Source organism: Anabrus simplex, chromosome 3 (genome assembly GCF_040414725.1).
Source record: "Anabrus simplex isolate iqAnaSimp1 chromosome 3, ASM4041472v1, whole genome shotgun sequence".
Lineage (NCBI taxonomy): Eukaryota > Metazoa > Arthropoda > Insecta > Orthoptera > Tettigoniidae > Anabrus > Anabrus simplex.
In genome coordinates this window covers 126,324,306-126,334,135 of record NC_090267.1, presented here as the reverse complement: position 1 = coordinate 126,334,135, position 9,830 = coordinate 126,324,306, and positions in this window count along the sequence as shown.

Genomic DNA, 9,830 nt, shown 5'->3' with positions numbered 1-9,830 from the left:
CTGTCTGTCTGTCTGTACCTGTATCACTAGAAAACGGCTAAAGAGAATTTAATGAAAATCGGTATGCAAAGTGAGGAGAGAAGTCGCTACAATTTAAGTTATAAGCAATTTTATTCCCGCTGATAGAAATGGTAGTTTAGGGGAAGGCCTAAAATTTCATTTTCAAATTTTTATCTTATTAGTGGTCCTATCTTAATAGAAATTCGTATGAAAAGTCGGGGAATAAGTCGCTACAATCTAGGCTATAAATAATTTTATTCACGCTGAGTGAAATTTAATTATTGAATATTTACGTCATTAGTGGTCCTATATCATTGAAAACTGGTATAAAAAGTAGATGAATGAGCCATTACAATCTAGGATAGAAATCATTTTGTTCACATTGAATGAAATGGTAGTTTAGGGGTAGGCCTAATATTTAATTCTTGAATATTTACGTCATTAGTGCTATCTCAGTGAAAACTGGCATTTATTTATTTATTTATTTATTTATTTATTTATTTATTTATTTATTTATTTATTTATTTTGCTTAAAACCGGTACAAACCTAATGATGTGAAACACATGTACATATATTATTAATTAGATAAAAATAATATTAAATTAAAATTATAATATCTCTTATGAATGTCCTTGTAAAATAAAGTAATAAATGAAATAAAAATACACTTTTCTTCACTAACATAATATTACCAATATTCAGTTACATATGCACATATTAAAACAAGGTATTTAAAATATTACAATTAAAATGATTTACGAATGCTTTAAAGCTGCATTAGTACTGTAATTATACATGTTGGTAGTGATGATATCGAAGATAATAATGATGATGAGGTAGATGGTATAACTAGAAACTAAAAAGACAACTAAAGTTATGAGCTTAACAATACGAGTCAGCAAGGTGGGATTTTAGCTTAGAACAGGAACAATGAAGTTATTTGTTTACATTGTTTTATTATGGATATGTATGTAGTTGCAAATATATCTAGTCTGTACTCATTGCTATATTGATGAAATATTTTCATTGAGTTTAACACTGGTGAATTACTATTTTGTTGGGTTCCTGATCTAGAGCAGTAAAAAGTAACATGTTATGGGCGTGTAGATAGATTAGGGACAGACAAGTTGAACAGAGAGAGCAAGTTAGAGCTACCAATAAGATTGTTAAATAATTTGTAGACAAATAGAAGAACTGCAATTACTCGTCTTTTTGCTAAGGACTTACGGCCAAGTTGTTTCATTAAGTCATCATACAAATCAAATTTTGGGTAATTATTAGTTATTTTGTACGTAAGGTATCTAAGAAATTTGTTTTGGACCATTTCAACTTTGTTTTCATATAGCTTAAGGGTGAGATTCCGAATGGTCGATGCATATTCTAGCCGACTTCTTACAAAGGAGTTTTATAATAGTTTTATTGCCTCGGGATTTTTGATGTCACGTGTGCATCTCTTAATAAAATCCTAATATTCTGTAAGCATCTGCAACTACTTCGTTTATGTGTAGAGAGAACGTCAATTTAGTGTCAAAATGCACACCAAGATCCTTGATAGAATTCACTGCTGACAGATTAGCATTCAAAATATTATACGAATGACTACTTTTATTTTTATTCCTGGAAAATACCATTATATGACACTTGTTAATGTTCAAATCTAACTTGTTAATAACGCTCCAATGTGAGATGCTATTGATGTTTTTCTGAAGGAATCAACAGTTCACCTGTGAACGAATGGTTTTGAAAATTTTTACACATTAAAAGTCGGTGAATGAGCCACTACAATCTAGGGTATAGATCATTTTATTCACGCTGAATGAAATGGTAGTTTAGGAGAAGTCCTAAAATTTAAATCTCAAATATTTATATTATTAGTGGTTGTACCGATAAATACTACATAACTACAGTTATATAGAATAAAATTTCCGACCATTTATGTCTTATACATTTTTACCGTACCAACTATGAAAACACAGATATTCATGAATTTGTATTTTTGTTGCTAAGTCCATATCAAAGCCGAGCCACGAAAAAATGGTTAACAGAATTTAATGAAAATCGGTATATGGAGTCTGGAAATAATAAACTACAGTTTAAGCTATAAACAATTTTATTCACCCAGAATGAAATTGTAGTTTAGGTTGAGGCGGTTAAAATTTAATTTCTAAATACCTATGTTTTGGTCCTATCAAAAAGTACTACATAACAAAAGTTACAGAGAATAAAATTTCCGATCATATATGTTTTTCTTTTTTCAGTTTTACCGTACCGACTATGACGAGTGGTATTTCAGAGTTGAAAGAAAACTAAACATGAAGGCCTACAATATCGAAAACACATAACATTGATCAACAAGAACATTACATTGACCATTGTTTGTCGTGATGTTATTTGTCTCTTATGCTGCCTCTCAACTCCGGTAGATGAGATTACTGCTGCGTACCGAGTATAATAGCCTTATTGAATATTGGCGGGAAATAACCGGGGAGTTAGAAAACTTTCTTCCTTTGCATGCATTTCTCTGATTCATACATTTTCTGATACAGCTGGTACGTAACACACTGGTTCTTCATAGTACGGTATTCCAGTTATTCGATCCCTACTCTGACGCGCTGTTTTGGATGAGCAGTGCGCATACTTCAGGAAGAGGCTGACTTCTTAGTAGTAGTAGTAGTAGTAGTAGTGGTGGTCTAGAATAACAATTTAGGCCTACTCCAAATTATAGCACCACAATTCACTAAATAACTATAAATTCAACCCTGAAAAGAGCCGTTTCTTAAGAAAAGCTTCTTCCGCTTCACTTTTATTATATTCTACATTCATTTTATTCCAAATTATGAGTGAAGAGGGGGTTTCTCCGCTGGCTTGGAGGAAAAATTTGCCTCCAAGTCAGATAGATTTTTCCGCCGCCTGTGTAGTGAATTGATATGTTCCGACTTATCGGGTACTCCTAGGAAACGGATTAGTAAACGGGCATAGTTTTTTTCCCTGGGAGTCTCTACTATTCGACCCTCTCCCACCCGAAAATGACGAAGAGTGTTCACGAAACACGGCTGCCTGCGGCTTGGTCATTCCAACTCTATAACTTTGGACTGTTAGATCGGCAGTGTAGTCCTGTTCGTTAAAAGTGATAAAATGTGTGGTGTTTCATTTGATCGAGTATTTCATATGAAAGCATTGCTTTTAATCGAGCCATTCCTACTGACGTCATTGTAATGTATGTTCACGTCAGTTGGGAAAACCACTAAGACAGTCTTTCTGAGGATGAAAGAAGGTAGGTGGAGAGTGAGTGTCTAGTGTTATAATGGGGTCACCCCACCCTGATTGTGACTGATGGCATGCAAGCGGGTCTACCATTAAAATGAAAATTCTATAACTCAGTCTTCATATGAGAAAAGATGTTTGGTGACTTCCCAGTTTCGTTTCTAGGGTAACGTTAAGAGTTCTGCAATTTAATACAATCTTGCTCACAACGTGTACACTAGGATTCCGTATGCAATATACAATTCTGTGGCGAAGCACGGGTACATCATCTAGTTTTGAGATATAGAGAATAAAAATATTTTTATTATTAAGTTCGGATTTCCTTCTAAATGGAAGCTATTTCTATGTATAGTAATGTTTCTACTTACCAGCTCAAGCATGGTTGAAGTTTGTGTGTAATTCTCTTGAATGTACAATGATATTAATGGCAAAACCCAGTGTTTATATACCCGAGTGCTGGGTGGGGATCAATAATTACTATTTTACGATAGCTTGTTATTAGCAATTCAGGACAGCTACGTTCGCCAATTAGATAGCAAGGTCTCCGTATGAGCACCCTGTCTAGCACTGACGTATGTAAAACAGGTTTCTTCGCTTGAATCTAGAACTTATCTATTGAATCGAGGTTAAAGTAATGAGATATACCTGCATAGTGCATCTGCCGAAAGAACTGTAGGTCCTAAGGTGGGAGTCGGTAAATACATATGAATATTATTTATATACATACGTTGATAGGGGAGAAGGAAATAAAGGATTCTGCGAATCTGGACAAGGCCCCTGGGTCTAGTGCCCTTCTCCAAATGAAAGTCTTTCCTTTAAGATTACCCCCTTCGAAATAGTGAATTGAATCAATTAGAAGAACCGAGCTCATGTTATTCATTTAGCCGGGTAGTCTTCGTTGTTCTCAGATAGCATCTGCTATGATCAGTCTAACCACCTGCCAATAATAAGCTTTCATATTCTTAAGAACGCTGGGCCCGCGGTCTAAGGGTGGCAAATCTGCCTCTTGAACGGAGGCGACGGTTTCGATTCCCAACCAAGTCAGGTATTTTTATCCTAATTTTCGGGCTAATTTGAGGTCAACTCAGCATACATGACAACAACTGAGGAGCTATCTAGCAGTCACAGAATACCTCCAGTATGGAAATCCAAGAATAAGAGCAGAAAAGATTCACAGCCTGACCACGCGTTACCTCGTAATCGGCGGGCCGTCGCACTGAACATCGGTCTCTAGCCATCTGACTTGTTAGCTGAATGGTAAGCGTATTGGATTTCGATTGAGGGAGTCCTGGGTTCGACTTCCGCCCTGGTGGAGGGTTGTAGCTTGAAATATTCTGGATTTCATGTTACGTAAGGCTCATCCTCACCACACTTGCAGCTCACCCACGGCGGTCAGTTCGAAAGACCTGCACCAGTTTTTCCGGAGGCCATACACCATTATAGCCATCCATCCATCCATCCATCCATCCATCCATCCATCCATCCATCCATCCATCCATCCATCCATCCATCCATCCATCCATCCATCCATCACATCTTTACCCGACGATACAGCATTGTCGAAGATATTTATTTACTATTCTTTGATACGAGCTATGGACTGTTTTTGTAACGGTGCGTAATACGATTTTTATATTGTGTTTGCGGAGGATCTTAGCAATTTGCTCTGTGGTATTGTGGATATACGGAATGTAGGCAAATCTCTTAAATTCTTCATTCTGTGAGGTTTGCTTAGAAGTCCCTCCGAGATGCAGCGCTTTATAAATCTTCACATTGTTTTAATCATTTACCCTTGTACCCGACTTCCAATGTGTCCTTCCCCTCTTGGGTAGTCAATGGCTCACAAATTCGTTTCATCCTCGTGGTGAGCGTTGTGAGAATATAATGTTCTTTTAATTTTATTTTTGCTGTATGGTGGAGAGAATCTGCGTGGAGATGGTGATTTCTATGGTAAATATTAAATAGAAAGGAAGCAATATCTTAGCCTCCATCTCCGTTGTGAATTTAATTGAAGGATGATGCTGATTTAGGTGGTAAAATTTCTCAGGACCTTTTGTCCAGACCACGAATATTTCAATATACCTCCACCAAATCATCGGCTTGACGAACCTTGTCGGTAAAACTTAAGACCCACGAGTCTTCCCGACTAGTTCAACAGATGGCATGAATCGACAAATCTTCAGTTTTGGGATTTCAACCTCAAAGCAAGACGCATTAAAACACATGTAACATACTCAATTTCTTATAATGTTAAAATTAATACGATTGGTATTTCCTTTTGCACAGGCTATTCATCGCGCGGTTTGCGAAAGAATGTTTGTGAGAGAATGGAGTGTTCGAAGATGGGTTTACCGGGCAAATTAGTCGTGCGGTTAGGGGCGCGCAGCTGTGAGTTTTATCTCAGAGGCAGTGGGTTCAAAACTCACTGTCGGCAGCCCTGAAGATGGTTTACCGTGGTTTTCCATATTCACATCAGGCAAACGCTGGTGCTGGAACTTAAATAAGGCCACGACCGCTTCATTCTCACTCCTAGCTCTTCCCTGTCCCATCGCTTCCATAAGCCATATCTGTGTCGGTGCGACGTGAAGCCAATTGTAAAAATAAAGATGGGTTCATGTTTATTTGAGTGCTTTGTTTACCAGTTGAGGACATTTCCGCATAATTTGTTCAGAGGAAATAGGGTAAGTGCTATTTAGCTGTGATTTATTTGTTTTGATGTGTTTGGAATGAATGAATTATAATGGCTTTCGATAAAACTAAGTGTGTAGTTAAGAATTTAAGAGTAGCTTGCATGAATTCGTCACTAAATGGCATATTATCCGTAACCGTACAGATGATGGAAATTTGTAATTGAAGGACTTTCATATGCTAGCTTATCTTCTGTTCTTTTTTCACCTGATAGAGCCTATTACCTAATACTGATCTGAAGTTAGCAATCCGCTGAAATTCGTACTTGTTAGTGTACTGACTCGTAGTTACAGTAAACGAATTCTGCCATTTTCTTTCCCAATATCGCTAAAGTAAAGATGTTGAAATAGAGTGACAATTCTCACTATGATTACTGGTCTAGAGTTGCAACATTACCTCCCAGAAAATGCTGGAGTGTCATTCCATTTGAAGTCATGAATTTTTTTATTCTTTTTGCATAGATTCAAAAAAATTATACCTGAAATGTATGTACCTGAAATATTTCTAACGAATGCCGGAACGGGAACCCTTGATGGTCACTGAGATAAAATAATAATAATAATAATAATAATAATAATAATAATAATAATAATAATAATAATAATAATTTTAATGATTTTACGTTCCACTTGCTGTTTTTACGGTTTTTAGTTAGAGATGCCGCGCCGAAGTAGCGTGAATTATTCGCGCGGGGAGTTCTTTTATGTGCCGGTAATTCTATCTACACGAGGATGACGTATCTGAGAACTTCAACTACTACCGGACTGAGCCAGGAATGAATCTGCCAACTTGGGTTCAGAAAGCCAGCACCTTAACCATCTGAGCCACTCAGCCGGCATAGAGATTGATAGTTTTGTACTAGTGAAAATAGATCTCTCTTTGCTCAGAAAATTGGTTCAATAAGTCAATCAGTCAATACTGATCTGCATTTAGGGCAGTCGCCGAGGTGGCAGATTCCCTATCAATTGTTTTCCTAGCCTTATATTTACTATTTCAAAGAAATTGGAAATTTATTGAACATCACCCTTGGCAAGTTATTCCAATCCCTAACTCCCCTTCCTATAAATGAATATTTGCCCAAATTTGTCCTCTTGAAATCAATCTTCATATTGCGATCATTCCTACTTTTAAGGACGCCACCCAGACTTATTCGTCTACTAATACTTTGTATCATTCCACGCCTTCTCTCCGCTGACAGCTCGGAACATACCACTTAGTTGAGCAGCGCAGTCTAGCGCCGTTAACGGAGCGGTTGTTTACGGAGCGGAGGCTCCGGGCGCTTTCAATCGTTTGCCTCCGGAGAACCTCCGATTGAATTTGTACAGGAATTTATAACTTGTCGCTATTAATGTGAAAAACTACGCCCCTCCGTTAATACTTCAGTTATTTGGCGATATTACAAATAGGCCTAGCATTCTTACGTACAGACATAATAATTATGTAACAGAACCTCCGATTGAATGACAAGCGCGTAGTGTGAACTTGGTACGGGAGAAATGGAAGAGCATTTTCTCAGGAATTTAAAACTTGTCGCTACTATTGTGCGAAACTAGGCCTCTCAGTTAATACCTTAACTATTTATCGATATTACACATAGCATTCTTACGTACAAACATAATTATGTATTTTCTTAAATATAAACATGTTATAATTTAGGCCTTGTCCGTGACTGTAAATTACTTAGTTATGAAATAATTAATACTATTATCATTGCATGCCGGGCTGAGTGGCTCGGACGTTTGAGGCATTGGCTTTCTGACCCCAACTTCGCAGGTTCGATTCTGGCTCAGTCCGGTGATATTTGAAGATGCTCAAATTCGTCTGCCTCGTGTTGGTAGATTTAATTACACGTAAAAGAACTCCCGCGTAACCAAATTATGGCATCACGGCGTCCCCGAAAACCTTATAAGTAGTTAGTGGGACGTAAAGCCAATATTATTATTATTATTATTATTATTATTATTATTATTATTATTATTATTATTATTATTATTATTATTATTATTACTAGCTGATGTACCCGTGCTTCGCTACGAGATTCTCAGAAAGACTGACTTGGTGGTTTTCCTGACTGAATTCAACATAGGTCATTACAAAAACGTCAATAGGAATGTAGCGATTGAAAGCAATGTTATCATATAAAATACTCGATCAAATGAAAAACCGCACACTTTCTCACTTTCAACGAACAGTACTACGGTGCCGATCTAAGAGTCCAAAGTTCCAGAACTGGAATAACCAGGTCGCAGACTGCCGTGACCACTCCTCTGTCATTATTTCGTTAAATATGCACACTACTCATTCCAATCAGTGGCTCAGAGTAGGGATTTTATAGCTCGAATACAATGATGAACCAGTGTGTTACGTACCAGACATATCAGAAAATGTATGAACCAGAGGAATGGCATGCTAAAGAAGAAAGTTATCTTACACCCCAGCTACTTCCCACCAATATACAGGCAGGCTGTTACAGTCGGTACGACCAAGCGAGTTGGCCGTGTGGTTAGGGGCGCGCAGCTGTGAGATTGCATCCGGGAGATAGTGGATTCGAACCCCACTGCCGGCAACCCTGAAGATGGTATTCGGGAGATGATGGGTTCGAGCCCCACTGTCGGCAGCCCTGACGATGGTTCTCCGTGGTTTCCCATTTTCATTCCAGGCAAATGCCGCGACTGTACCTTAATTAAAGCCACGGCCGCTTCCTTCCACTTCCTAGACCTTTCCTATCTCATCGTCGCATAAGACCTATCTGTGTCGGTGCGACGTAAAACAACTAGCAAAGAAAAAAAAACATTGAATGACAAGCGCGTAGTGTGAACTTCATACGGGAGGAATGAACGAGCATTTTCGCAGGAATTCATGGCGTCGCTGTTTTTGCGCGAAACTACACTCCTTCTTTAACTTTTTTTTAATGCTATTTGTTCGGGGCGTCGACCTATGAAGATCCTTTGCCCCTATTTGCACCATATATGAAGAAACCTGCGTGTATTATGTAAATGGCGGTAGGGTAAAGTGTTGAATGCGAGGAAAGGAACGTTAAGGATGACACAAACACCCAGTCCCCAGGCCAGGGATATTAATAATTTACAATTAAAAAACTGACCTGGCCGGGAATCGAACCCGGGGCCGCACGGTGACAGGCGGACGCGTTGCCACCTACACCGCAAGACCAATGGTTAGGAGTCGTTTGTGCCATGTTTTACACAGCAGCATTTACTGATTTGAACCACTTGAACTCCTCCCTCCGCTCGTAAATAATCATCCCTTACTTCTGCCACGTCTTTCACGTGTTTTACATATGTCTAGAAATTAAAAACGAATTCAAATTTAACTTGAAATTACTGTATTCTAGCGCCAATATAATGGGAATATTTCCATAATAATGATAATAATAATGAACGAACCACTGTGTAAGTTCTGCACAGGTAGGGCCTGTACTTTTCTGAGGAACAACTGAACCTATTAAGATATATTGTTTGTTGTATCTACAGGGTTTATACCTACAGGTATATGGGGTATGTATTATATGTCGATATAATTGCATTTTCTTGATAACAAATGAGAGGATGCATTAATTATTCTGAATGACTATACGTTCTTTGTTAAGGGGTATTGTATGAAATATCGGTGATATAGATCAATTTTTGTTTATGTAGGTAACGATTTTTATAGGGCGCCTACATTCATGGACGTAAGTTTGAAATTACAGCCCACTAAGTCCTTACACTCGGAGCTACTGTTGCGAATAGAGCTGGGAACGGAGCAGTTGCTCCTATGATTGCAATCGGTAGTGCGAGTGAGCGCTCCCTCCGGTATTCTCCGGTAGTAAACTGTTGCTGGGAAACCAATCGGTGCTTCGGCACGCGAGCGGAGGGCG